Raw genomic sequence first — 12527 nt, forward strand, 5'->3', positions numbered from 1 at the left:
AGTACATTCATATCTAATTTGAGGTATTTTTCCATTTAGATCAGCTCAAAATTCTGATAGCAGAGGCATGCTTTTTATCCAAATTAAAACAAATAAAAAGCATCCTCCTTTTTTACATACAAGATGATTTACTTTTAGAGTATAAAAACTACCTCCCAAGTGTCTGTATCAGCCACTGCTCATAAGGGAAGTATTTTGACTAGAAGGAAGCATACCCAGAGCAGCAACTCATGCAGAGACAACAGCATAAAAAGGAGGGTCAATACTTCTCTGAAAAGACCACGGTAAATTAGGATTAAGCTTCCTACTCCATGCAAAACCAAATAAACCCTTTATACAAAAGGTTCCAAAAGTCTGTGTCGTGACACCTTGGGGCATCGTGATGAGCACACAGGGACATCACAAGCTACTCACTGCCTGGCAGGAAGACCATGGCATGACACCAAAGACAGTGAAGGATTGGCGGCTGGGCTCCATGTGAGAGGTTTTCGCTGCTGGACTTAACTACATTTATTAAACAGATTGACTGTTAGAAGGGGGGTACTTTTCATTAGTATCTTCTAGAAACCTGAGCAACAGAAGAAAAAAAGCAATAGATTTCACTTTCTTTGCATCCAAAGGGTGGGCCACAAAACAGTCCTACCTTGTGCTTTGCCACTCTCAATATGTTCTAGAACTAGAGTGAGAAGCAATACATAAGAATTCTAGCTGGTATGGTAGTCTCAGTGTTGAGTCCTTTTATTCCATGTGTCATTCTATTGATGCAGTTGTCCTTAAAGAATTAAAACAAGTCATCTCTATAAGCTCTTTATATGGCCACAAATCATTTCCACTTTGTTGCTTCAATACTTGACAATATTTACTTTTCAGTTTAGAAGGATTCTCTCTTTTCATTACCACCTTCCATTCACTCGCTTATTAGAAAGAAATACTTCCTTGTTCGCTTCCTTCCGGCTACAGCAAACAACACTGTTGTTCTTTACTCCTAACATTGTGAACAACCCCCTCAGTGAATAGTTTCCCTGTGTTTGGCTGTGGGAAAGCTGCAAGAAATGGCCAGCAGCAAAACAATTTTACCTAATCCTTGTCAGTTTTCACTGCAGGCTGCAGAGTCAGGAACTGTTTTGCTGTACCGCATGACGGCTTTTGTGCCAACAAAAAAACCACCACCATGGTATGAAAAGTTAAGGTACATTGCATTCCAACATATGTGGAATAAGTTATATCATTTTAGGATCATTTTGCATACTGATGCACGTTAGATGTATGGAAAACAGAATTCCCACCAGTTAGACAAATGCACTTAATATAAATAAAAATCTATATGAGCCTATATGCCAAATTCTCTTCTAAATACACTACACAGTTGGAAAGAGTCTGAAAAAGAAACTTTTTAAAAGGGACAATATGCAGCAATTTCCAGTTTGAAAAGCACATGGGCTAAATCTCTAAATGCTGAGGAGTTTAAAATGTAGCTTATAGGTTCTTACAAGATATGTTCCAAGTGGGCAAACTACACAAAGTGGCATATGCGGCTCTCAGTTGTGACTATTACTACTAAGTATTTTCTAGACAATATTGCACCTGTTTATGTTTAACATCTGCACATATTTAATGCTTAGCATGCTCTTTTGAGTATGCAAAGCACTTCACACATATTCTTTTGATGCTCTTTACAGCATTCCTGTAAGGTAAATATTATTGTCCTCAACTGCAATATGAAGCTGCATTCTCAGTGGGAGTGGCTAACCTAAGGCCACCTAGTAAGTTCATGACAGAAGTGAGAGTTACACTGGGAAAGCCCCAATTTGCAGCTCAGTCTTCTAGCCACTCTTTTGCACTACATACATTTACTGAGAACTTGTCACTATTCTCAGTAAAGAAACTTATGCAATACTCTGTATACATAAACACATGTGTATTTTAAATAGCAGGAATGCACTGATTTGTACATAGAGAACTTGTGATAAGTTTATTTCAACACCACTGATTTTTTAAAACCTTGGTTTTTGAGCGATCTTTCAAAATGGGAAAAAGTTTATTGGAAATACCACATTTTTAAAAATTCAGAAATTCTAAAGTACATTTCACTCTTTATTTGGAATGTAAAAGCATATTAGCAAACAGGAACAAACTCATGCTGCAGTGCTGTCATTGCACTAGAAGAATTAAGCTGTTCTAAATTCACATTGTGGAAAAACAACTTTCTGTAACATGAAACATTCTATCCAATCTGACAGAAGACACTTGCAGCTTTTCAAACACAAATCTTAAGATTGTACACTGGTGTACTTAAAACAAAATAGCCAATGCAAGGTCAGTTTTAACTCAAGGTAAAAGTGTCTGAGCACATCCTCCGTCCTGCTCATAGGAGAAAACATATCTTCACATGTAAGCTCTTGCTGCAAGACCACTTGAAGAGCACCTTCCTCTCCTTTTCCTAGATAAAAACATAATCGGAGAGATACATGTGCAGGGCTTTTAACACATTCAGTTCTTATGTCCCAGTACCATTCCAACTGCAACTCGTCAACCTCTTGTACACTGAAATTAGATCTGTGAAACACTGAGCTCCATTTTCCCCCAAGAGAAGGTATTTGCAGGGGGTGGGTGGAAGAGAACAGGGAGATTGAACAAAGGAAAGACTGCAATGGGAATAAGTGGATTGCGTAGCAATTATGCACGCAAATCAGGGTAAAAAAGTGATTTTACTTCTCTCCATAAAAAACACCACCTGCAGGGCACATTCTATTTTTGAGTTCTTACCAGATGTTATCTTGGAATTGAAACAATTTTATATTTCACTAAAAAGCAAGACAATATTTTAAAAACACACACAGTTTACATTCAAAACTGTAACCGAGGCAAACTGTTTGCAATGCAAAATTCAACAAAAGCAAAGCTGGTCTTCACAATTGCCCACTCCTAGATTAAATGAAAATGCATCTCAAGTACTTTTTATGATGCTATTAGACTAGAGCTAGAAAAAGATAACTGCTCTCTTTATATAGTATCTGGAGAGAACATAAGGGAGCTGCATTTCTTCTTAAAGACAACTTCTCCCCACTTCTTTAAAAACTATCAGAGGTGAGAAATCCATTCATAAATTCCTACAAATCATTGTGTAAGTTTAACACATGGTTCAATTATTTGGGGATTATTTCATGACTAGCCTGAAAAGGTTGAATTGTTGAATAGTATTCAGCATACTTGAATAGTTTTTACAGATGTGAAAAAAATGTAAATATTTTCAGCATGCCTTTAAATCAATAATTTTCAACCTTTATTGTCTCATGGCACACTGACAAGGTACTAAAATTGTCAAGGCACACCACCTGTTTTTTGACAATTGACAAGGCGTGACACCATGCTTCCTCACTTCTTCCAATGGTGGGGACTCACTTCTTCCAATGGCCCTACTAATAAATGACCCTCCCCCCAAACTCCCACGGCACACCTGCAGATCATTCGCAGCACACCAGTGTGCCATGGCACAGTGACTGAAAATGGCTGCTTTAAATGCTTATTCTTAAAAGCTCCAAGAGGAAAGCTATTACAAAGACTCTGGCTCAACCCTCTCTCTTTTGGGAAACAATTCTTCTCTCCTGCATTATTAATGCCAGTTCTACTTATTCTGTTACACCAATAAGGATCTTCTTCCAGTGCTCAGGACATTTTTATTATATTCAATATACATGCACACATATATAGTATTTGACATGCCAAAACTGGGTATGACCACTCTGGAAGCAAGTCTCATACATGTGACTTTGTAGTAAGGCATTGCATGTGTCTGTAAGCACACATATACAAGACTTGTTTTCAGAACGGTCACATCCAGGGTTCGGCATGACAATGAATACTACTACATATGAGAATCTGTTAAAAAATTCCTCCAAGTACTGTAGATCTTAGGAAGCATTTGCAATCAACCCTTTTTTAAAAATGTAATTTACTGTAATGTTCTATAACAGATTTCCCACAGCATTAAGTCATTTCTGCCCAACACAGAATATATTTTATTGCATATATTCTGCCCAATATATGCAACAGGGATCAAATGCGTACACCTGTGTTGGGCATAATTAAGGTGCTTTTATCTCTGCATGCATCTCAATCATTGGAACATAAAAACTGTACTCTTCCACACACTTTCTCACAAGTAAGATGTGTTCATTAAGCACACTCCTGAGCAGCAAATGGAATGCTGCAGCCAAAGTGAAACTTAAGCTGTTCTCCCCACCACCCCTCACAATACAAAATTTTGTGTGTTTTTTTTTTTTAAATAAAGAAAAATCCTTTCTAGATTCAGTACAACCAACCCAACAGAAAGTGCTGATCAGTTCTATTTGAACAGCAGCTGGGCTATGATATTATCACCTTGCTCTCATCAGCTAGCATGATAGTATGGAGCTGCTTGGGTACAGTTATTTACCATTAAGATTGCTGTGTGGATTTATTCCAAGACCGACAAAAATGAAAAACACTCCATACATCTCACAACACATGAACTAGAATTCAGAAACATTTTATATTTATGGTACTGGCCGATACAGTATGGATGAAAAAGAGGGCTGTTTGCATTTAGTAACTCCAGCAAACTATGAAAGATAATCACCAAGGTATTAACAGTCAAGTTGGCCCACAGGCTATGTTAAACTATACCACACGCAACTGCCATGCAAGTATGAATGGAGAAAAAGCCAGCAAGGATATAATGCTGCTTATGTCCATGATATCTGGTTGAATATACAATACACTTAATTTATGTAAGGTGTTTATAATTGTTAACAGCCACACACTGTTTTGATAGCTGGTGCTGGTCACACAAGCATGCACAGCAATAAGGGACGCAAGTTAGAAAAGGTAATTGGTGCATGTTTGGTGTTATATAACCAACACTAGCTATCAAGAACAATGTAACTCCAATGACGTTCAACTGAAGGATCATAATGTAATGGTTCTAATTATGGCACAAGGTGACTTCTGATCATAAAGAACTGCAAGAAAAACTAGAGTACAATTCATATCTACACAACTCATTTATTCTAGAACAAAGAAGTATTTAGCCAGTAGTTACCAGTGCATTCTCACTGAAAGCAACATGTTCTACTGGTTTCCATTTTACTTGCATTCTTGGGGAAACCTAGCCCCCAATCTAGCCACCTTCACTGAAAAGCAGCAATGGATTCTGATGAAAACTCATCACAAAGTATAACATTCCTAGACTGTGCCAATGTTGCTGGATGAGGAAACCTTTATCTGTGTCAGTACTACATAGGGATGTAAGAGTCATAGCTGAACTAATTTCAGAAATCTGCATTGCCAATTCTGTCAGTTCAGGTTAATGCACAGTCAGCAATCTGCATGGTTTTGTATGACAGGATAGCTTAAGTTGGCCAAGGCACAAAAGACCATTTAGACAAAGAACGCTACAGTTTTTCAGGAACAAGTAAGGTTGAATTCCTACACACACTTATTTGGGAGCAAACCCCCCACAAAATTCAGCACAATCTGATTCCTAAATAAGTCGGTTTCTGGCAAATCTAAAGAAACAGGACAACAGAAGTGGTATCTAAAGAAAACAATTCACTTTTCATATATACAATTGCAAACCCAAAGGAATCACATTCCAGTGATACAGCAGAAAATGATGGGTACATGTGTGCGCAAAATAAGAAGCTATTTGATAACTTAGTGAAAAGTAGTAAACATGATTCAAATCAAAGGCATTATGGGCTTACAAAGGAAAACAAGTTTTAAAGCTATACTTGACACACTGAAGTTTACATCTATTTTACAAGCTCATAAATTTTTACTGAATCACTACAGTAACTTTCCTTTCTGCTCAAACAGCATGGAAACTACAAATCAGCTAACAGTCAAGTTTCTTTACAAAACCGTAGTTGCAGCACTTCATTATGTGAAAACATCTGCATTTACTAGGCCACACACATACTAGTTAAATCCACAATCGCGCTTTTGACAACCACCACAATAAAGGAGTACCACTATCTGTACCAGTCTACCACCCTTTTCCAAATTAACACCGCATTGTGTAATCCATGTGAACGGCTGAGAAGGGCTGCCTACAAATACCCTAGGTGCCCAATTCTATTCAACTTTCCAGTGCAATGCAACCACAACGCAGTCCCAAAGTAAGGGAACAAATGCTTCCTTACTTTGAGGTGGCCTCTGCAATTGCCTCTCAACTGCAGCTCATGCCCTGGTGGCACAGCTGCACAGGCACTGGAAAGTTGGATAAGACTGGGCCCTACATCCCCAACATACATACTGGTTCCATTCTGGAGGTGTATCCAGAAGCCAGAACATATGCATCTTGAAATGGGTAGCTCTTGCTGACCTAGTACTATTGCACCTGCATGAAAGCACCACATACTCTGCTTGTGCAAAGCACTAACACAACCATCTGTAAGTCGGACATCTGTAAGTTGGGGAGCCAGCATATAGACACGCTCTCCAGTGTCTCTACAAATCACACATACCTATCAACTGCTTATCATTTCTCAATACTTACTATTATTTAGCTTCTAGCATCAGCACTTCCAAGGGTTTAAGCGGGGGAGGGAGAGCATGGAGAGAAAGAGGGAGATACTATAGATCCTGTATAGATACAGATGAAATTGTGCAATTGTACTTCTGTGTTTTCTCTGATGCACAGCAAATAAAAGCTATTTGGTCCCAAGCCAATAAATATAATCAAAACCAATCTGCCATTCACTGTGCTTTACTGATGTTGGGTAGTACAAGATTTTACAATACTTAAGTTCATTTAAAACAGAAGTCTTTTATGGCTATTTGATAGTTTTAAGTGGCCCAAACTGACAATATTCAACTATCAAAAGATGTTCACTGCTTCCAGTTTGTCTCTACCAGTTTCCCACCCTCAAACCTAGCGATAATATCTCCTCCACAGCAATACTGTGATATACATACTCCACCATCCAATATACCAGGTCTAATAGAAAAAATGCATTATTATGACATTTAGTGTTAATATAGAGCAGACAATGAGTTGTGCATTTATGTAGACCAGGGATATCAAAGCCATTTCACATAGTGGGCCAAATAGCATTTATGGTGCCTGCTGAGGGCCGGATGCAACATCAGTAATCAAGAACTGATGTCATTAAGCAGATAATGGCCAGAAATAAGCACACATTAGTTCTCACATAGCAACACATTAGTTGCAAATGATAGAGAAAAAGTTCAAATCTTGATCTTAATTTCAAGATATGGGAGAGCCCAAAGATCATGTAGGCTGCCCTTTCAGTGGCATCACTTTGCAGCTCAGCAGCTGAGAAGGGGATCTGCGAAGTGATGCCTCAGCTGAACCAGCTCTGCTGAAAGGGCAGTGCTAGGAGAGCCCAATTGATGTGGGAGTGGATAAGAAGCTTCCATGGGCCAGATATGACACACGAGCCTTATAGTTGACACCCCTGATATATACACTACGCACACAGTTAACAGAGCCCATCAGACGAGCCTCATCCTACCATTTCATTTCTCCTATCAAAAAGAGTAACCTTTCCTTCCAAGAGAATAGCTTGCTAGCTTATCCTATACACATGGGCTGCAAGCTGTAATTGGTATATCACAATATTGTTTACTCCACTTTTCTGCTATACACACCTTTCAAGTGATTTACAGAGAAGACAACACAACCCAAAATACACAAACCTACAAAGCAGAACTAAAAACACAGCACATCAATTTAAAAGTCCAAGGAGTTATAAAACCAGCAGATCATTCAATGTTAAAGGTCATCTTCAACACATGCTTAAAAGCAAATAGGCAACAAGCCCAGCACAGAAGGCATTCCAAAGTTTTGGTGCTATCCTGAAAAGGCCCTTGCCTCTTGTACTTGTATGTCTAATCTCAAGGGATAACAGGACAAGTAACTGAAACTTATCTGAAAATGTTCAGGCATATGGGAGCAGGTGGTTCTTGAGGCAACCTGGTCCCAGGTCCCCAAGAGCTTCAAAGGTTAACACCAGCAGTTTAAGTCAAGCCTGGAAACAAACAGGTAGCCAATGTACCTAGACAAGACCAGAGTTATGCACTCCAATCTCCACGTCCTGACAACAATTTGGTGATCCTGCTTTGGACCAACTGTCACTTGCAAAGCAGACCCACACAGAAAGCACTGCAGTAGTACATTCTGGACAGAACAAAGGGAATTAATGACTGATACCAGATCTATCTTCAGTATAAAAGAGTTCCACTGGTAAACCAACTAGTGAAAAGTACTCCTGGCAACTGTCACCACCTGTTTATCCAAGCAGAGCACCAGGTCCAAGTGCCCCCCTCCCAAGTTAGGTGCATACTCCTTCATGGGGAACGCAATCCCATCCAGAACAGGGTTATACATTCTATCCCAAATAACCAGAACCCCTAAACAGTACCTCAATCTTGTCTGTATTGTGTTGTAGTTTGATCACTCCTATCCATTTCTGAACTGATAGCAGACACTAATTTTCCACCTCTGCTGCCCCCTAGGATCAGAAGATTGTAACAATGACAGTACAGACCAAAACTCCTGCAACAGTCTCACAAGGGAAACAACAGAATACAGCATTTGCACAACTTGTACCACAACTTCCTCTTTGCCAAAGATGCAGCTATCACCACCCACTCTGCCAAAGATCTCCAGCAGCTCATGAACTGTTTTAGCAAGGCCTGCCAAGACTTTGGACTGAAAATCAGCCTGAAGAAAAAACAGGTCATGGTTCAGGATGTGGACTCACCTCCCTGCACTGCAACCTCTGCGCATGAGCTGGAGGTTGACCACTACTTTGTGCACCTTGGCTCAAGGATCTCCGACACTCTTTCTCTGGATACTGAGCTAAACAAACGCATTGGTAAAGCAGCTACCACATTTTCCAGACTCAAAGAGAATCTGCTCCAACAAGAAGCTGACGGAACATACCAAGATCCAGGTCTACAGAGCTTTCGTCTTGAGTACACTTCTGTACTGCAGCGAGTCATGGACTCTTCGCTCACAACAGGTGAAGAACCTGAACGCTTTCCACATGCACTGCCTCCGACGCATCCTCGGTATCACCTGGCAGGACAAAGTTCCAAACAACACAGTCCTGGAATGAGCTGGAATCCCCAGCATGTATACAGCTGCTGAAACAGATATGCCTGCGTTGGCTTGGTCATGTCTCGAGAATGGGCGATGGTCGGATCCCAAAGGATCTCCTCTCTGGAGAACTTGTGCAGGGAAAACGCCCTACAGGTAGACCACAGCTGCGCTACAAGGACATCTGCAAGAGGGATCTGAAAGCCTTAGGGATGAACCTCAACAGATGGGGAAACCTTGGCCTCTGAGCATTCTGCTTGGAGGCAGGCTGTGCAGCATAGCCTTTCTGAGTTTGAAGAGACACTTGGCCAACAGACCAAGGCAAAGAAGGGAGGCCCACAGCCAGGGAGTCAGACCAGGGACACACTATACTTACTCCCAGTGTGGAAGGGATTATCACTCCTGAATCTGCCTCTTCAGTCACACTAGATGCTGTGCCAGAACCACCATTCAGAGTGCGATACCATAGTCTTTCAAGACTGAAGGTTGCCAACCACAGACTAGAACAGCAGTCTCCCAGCAGCAGTTTCCAGGATCTACCCACCCAGGAACCACTGAAGAACAGGAAACGTAATCCCATACCCACAAATCACCTCAGATGGATGCCAAGATACACTGAAAGCTTTGGGAAGGTCCAGAAGCAACTCCCAAGAGATCATCCACCAAGGCAGTTTCCTTTCATTCCCCTCACGCTCCACAGACACCCCAGCTGAAAAGGGTATATATGTATGTGTCTCCACATATCTAAAATTGTAGTTAATTGGAGGGAGGGAGTAACAATTCTAAACAGTTAAAACTGAAAATTAAGGGCACACATGTTAATTGTTTTTAAGGCTATTTAGGTTCAGATGTATACAGTAACAGGACACTGTTGCATCATTGGAGACTTGTAGCACTGAAGCAAGTCCCACTACATTCAGCAACACTGCATAGAACAATTTTGGTCCTATAGACACCGATTTGTCACAGATACACAGAACTCCTCTGAAAACACATTCTCCCCTCCCAAACATACCTTGCATAATCTATATACACCCAGGGTTGCAAAAGTTTAGAGCAGTGGCAGCACAAGTCATAGGACTGCAATCCTGAACCATTTTCTGCATGTCATGGGCTGAAGAAAAAGTGTGGCAGACCCACACAAGAGTCCTCGTGCAAATCAGACCCCAGGAGCAGGGAACTGTGTTAAGGCAAGGAGTATTACCCGCAGCACAATCCTATGCACGTCTCCTCAGAGGTAAGCCCTACTACACTCAGTGGGGCTTACTCCCAGGAAAGTGTGCATCTTGTGTTGTAGTTTGATCACTCCTGTGCTGACAGCAAACCCTGATTTCCACTCAGTGCAGCGCCACCCCCTTAGCAGCCACATGGTTGGGGACACACACGCCTCACCACGTGTCCCACCACCGCCAACGTTTGCACCTAGTAGAAGCGACTACCTGAGGCGGGCGCCGCGAGCGTGGCGGCTGCTGCTGGTGCGGCTCACCTCAGAGGCCCTGCCCTGCTCCTTCCCGCCCCGCCAGCTCCACTCCCGCCCCAAGACCTTGGCGCCAAAGGCCGCCTGCGCACGGGAGGGGGCGCGCAAGGCGGCGGCTGCGGGACTGGCGGTGCGGGAAGCGCCACCCAGCTGGGGCCTGAGGCCGACTGCCGGCCTAGGCCGGGGGAGCGGGCAGCGCTGCGCAGCCGCCTCCCTCACAAAGCGCCAGGACTCCAGGCGGCGCCTCCTCCTCCCGCTCACGCAGCCCGGCGAGGCGAGGCGGGGGAGCCCGTCAGCCCGTCCCCGCTCACCTTGTGGCTCCGGAGCCGTCGGCAGCAGCGCGTGCGTGCGCCAGGCCCGCACCTCAGGCGGCGGCGGTGGCTGCTACTGGGCGCCGCGCATCTCCTTCCTTCCCCGGTCAGCCGGCGCCCGCCTCGCCTCGCCTCCACGCCGCCCTCAGCTCCCGACTACGGCCCGGTCGCCCCCTTCATGCTGCGGCCTCGGTGGGCGCTCGCCTCCCCCTCGGCGCTGGAGGCGAGTAGGCCCTTGCCCTTGCAGCCTCCCTCCGAGCAGGCCGGGCGGCGGCACAAGAGCCCGATTGTATTATTGACACTGCTGCCTCCCAGGCTCCGCCTCTTCCCCTTCCCTTCCATCCCACTCGCCCCAGCTCTTCTCGGGCGCCCGAGGCCGGCAGGCGCTCCTCCGCCACCTGCGCGCGCCCTCCCTGTACCGCTTCACCAGCGCTGCTGCTGCTGCCGCCGCCCCGCCCCTGCGTGCTGACTGGAGAGCAACTCCGAAGAGCGCTCCGCACCGACACGCAGCAGGGATGCTTTCAGCCGCACTCGTGTCGCCCTCGTCCACCGCCACCAACGCCGCCTTAGGCGCTTCTGCGCCTCGGGCACAAACAGGAACCAGGTCCTGCTTCTTTGAAGCCCTGCTGTTTGGATTCAGGCTGCAGTCCTGACCCACACTTACCTGCGAGTAAGGCCCAGCTACTAGAAAGGGACTTCTGAGTAGGCACGCATAGGATCGGGCTCTCAGGCTGCAGTCCTGACCCACACTTACCTGCGTTTAAACCCCGTTGATTATAATTGGGTTTGCTTCACCATGGTGAAGTACAGCCCCAACACTGACTGAGTCAAGACCAGGAAATAATGCAACCCCAGTGTTTCTAATAAGGAGTTGAGCAAGTTAATGAATGCATAAGCATGTGAACCGACTGGTTCAAGTCGGAGGCTGCACACTGGAGTATCACCAATGTTGATTCACTAGGCTGCACACTAAGAGTTCACCAATGCTTAATTAAGCCATATCTGCCCAATGTTGCATATTCGCAACAAGGACCAAATGTTTACACCTGTGGGCCAGGCAAAAAAGCGTTTTAATTAAGCACTGGCAGCTCTTTACTGGGAATAGTTCCTTTCACTTCACACACTGCCAATAAGGTAGGTTTCAGTGAAAGCTTATTCCCAAATAATAGTGTAATCTTATGCACCCTGACTTGGCAACAAATGCTGTGGGACAAAGTAATACTTACTACTAAAAATGCATAGGTGGTGGCTGTGTTAACTTGTTACAGAATACAGCTCATTAGCTTGAGGAAATAGCCTTAAGCAGATAGGTTAAATTCACATGAAAGATCCACTGAACAGTCTTTAGAAGAATCAAAAGTTCATAGTTTTCAAACTGATTCACACATTTTTAGGAAGCATGGAAATGCTGAGCACAACACACCATGGCTGTAAATAACCCAACACTGTATGCCAATTCAGGAAGTGGCAGGGCTGCAGCATGTTTCGTCAGCTGAGCAAATTGGCAGCTTTCAAGGCTGCTACTTTACATTATCATTTGCATAAATGGGGACTGCCATCTGTGAATTAATATGGGGCCAACCATTACATTAAGTTGCTCACTGTATATACGGTAATACAGGCAATATCCACC

At 43.6% G+C, this 12527-nt stretch overlaps 1 protein-coding gene across 1 annotated transcript in view; it reads right to left on the reverse strand.

Annotated features, from left to right (window-relative positions):
• Nucleotides 1-11182, reverse strand: part of JADE3 (jade family PHD finger 3) — a 53815-nt gene extending 42633 nt beyond the window's left edge. Inside the window, exon 1 of the mRNA XM_066621642.1 lies at nucleotides 10895-11182. The gene's annotated coding sequence lies outside the window, so the exon portion shown is untranslated. The remainder of the gene's footprint in view (nucleotides 1-10894) is intronic.
• Nucleotides 11183-12527: the final 1345 nt, after the last annotated feature.

This window comes from Tiliqua scincoides, chromosome 3, assembly GCF_035046505.1.
Source record: "Tiliqua scincoides isolate rTilSci1 chromosome 3, rTilSci1.hap2, whole genome shotgun sequence".
In the NCBI taxonomy this organism is placed as follows: Eukaryota; Metazoa; Chordata; class Lepidosauria; order Squamata; family Scincidae; genus Tiliqua; species Tiliqua scincoides.